Below are 1,865 nucleotides of genomic sequence, written 5' to 3'. Positions count from 1 at the left end.
TATTAGAACTTATAGGTACTGAGGTGCGAGTTGGGCAGCTGCATGCTGAGCACCGGTAGTTGTGCTCCAGATCCCGCAATCTCGCACCACGTGCCTCGACCTGATAACTGCTTACTCCATTTGGCCACTGCGATGGGCGCCATGCATCAGGTGCGCCCCACGCTCTGAGCAGCTCTGCTCACTGCCCTGCCCTGCTCCGCGGGCCACCGGTAACTCGGCCCCGTCGTGCGCTGAGAGCCCTGTGATGCGAACTCCTTGGCCCAGTGCACACCTCCGCCTGCCACGCCCGCGTGCTCCAAGCTGGTGTGCGAGCCAGGCTGTGGCTGCTGTCTGACATGAGCACTGCGCGAGGGCCAGCCATGCCGTGTCTACACCGAACCCCGTAACTGAGGGCTCAGCTGCAGCTGCCACCGGCTGAACCGCGCCGATTCGGGTGCTGCTCTACGGCTCCGGGTTCTGCGCCAACTCCAACGTCCCCGGCCACCTGAGCGCCTACCTGTTGCTGATGCCCTCCACCTCAGGAAATGCTAGTGAGTCGGAGGAGGACCAAGGCAGGGGGAACCTGCCCCGCTGAGCACACATAGGGTGCCTGACTCCAAGTTCCATTCCATTCACGCAAAGCTGGACACCATCAAGAAAGGTCACGCGAAGGACTGCCAGCGCTACAAAGTCGACTATGAGTCCCAGAGCATGGACACCCAGACCTTCTCAGAGTCCAAACGGGAGACAGAATATGGTCCCTGCCTTAGAGAGATGGAAGATACCCTGAATCACCTGAAGTTCCACAATGTGCTGAGTCCCAGGGGTGTGCACATCCCGAACTGCGACAAGAAAGGACTTTATAAGAAGCAGTGTCACCCCTCCAAAGGCAGAAAGCGGGGCTTCTGCTGGTGCGTGGACAAGTATGGTCAGCCCCTCCCAGGCTTCGACAGCAAGGGCATGCATGACTAGCACTACCTCAGCATGCAGAGCCAGTAAACCCCACAGCATCAGTTAAATTGGAGCTCCAATACGCTTTACTTTGCACAAAAGACTGCAATGGACAGAAAACCACCTGGCTACAGCCTCAACTTATATTTCTTTTTGTGATGAACTGTTTTTTTTGTGTGTTTTTTTAAGAAAACCAAAGTTTAGACAGAGATATTTGAAATGTCTATTGTTCCTTTAAATGGTAAACTTGAGCATATTTCCACTTTTCAGTAGTCAGAAAAGAAAATTAATTTCTCTGTTGCTTTCTGTAAAAATAACACTCCTGCTGAAAGGAGCAGACTTGATCCCCTTCTAGAATCCTCTCCACATCTGCCCACTGGAACAGCTGACCTTCTGCCTCCCTCACTTCAGTGGCTATTGTAGAAGACACCTCCTCATTGCCCTCCACCCTGCTCAGGCCTCATGGAGAACAGGAAAGTCAGAAACTCAGGCCACTTGGCCATCTCTACCATACACAAGACCCCTGGCCATCCTGGTCCTATCTTTGATTCCAAGGCCTGGACCCCTAGGCCACAAAGCTTCTTTATTATCTGCAAGTGACTTGATCTGCTTGGAAAATACTGGAGAGATTGAGGTGGAATTTTAACTGACCAAGAAAGTTCTACAAAACTGACCAAAAATGTTCTAGCACATTCTGGGAAACTTGCAAATGCAGATCTTTCTGACCTCCCTCCATCAGGCAGCTTTTCAAGGATGGAGCCCAGTGGAAGGCCCAGGGTTGTCTTGACTGTGGTCCAGCAGGGCATGGGGGAAGCTGGGAGTGTACCCCACACCTCACATGCCTGCCTTTTTTGCCTTAGTCACTTTTGTTTTTGTTGGTCATGTGGCTTGAACTCTGGGCCTAGAGAATGTCCTTGTACTCTTCAGCTCAAGGC

At 52.5% G+C, this 1,865-nt stretch overlaps 1 pseudogene; it reads left to right on the top strand.

Moving 5' to 3' along the window:
- Positions 1–213: 213 nt before the first annotated feature.
- Positions 214–978, top strand: LOC122127431 (annotated as a pseudogene).
- Positions 979–1,865: the final 887 nt, after the last annotated feature.

This window comes from Dipodomys spectabilis, unplaced genomic scaffold (genome assembly GCF_019054845.1).
Source record: "Dipodomys spectabilis isolate Male_0828 unplaced genomic scaffold, ASM1905484v1 ptg000301l, whole genome shotgun sequence".
Lineage (NCBI taxonomy): Eukaryota > Metazoa > Chordata > Mammalia > Rodentia > Heteromyidae > Dipodomys > Dipodomys spectabilis.
Note: the sequence above shows the minus strand (reverse complement) of the source record. Positions and strands in the feature narration are given on the sequence as shown.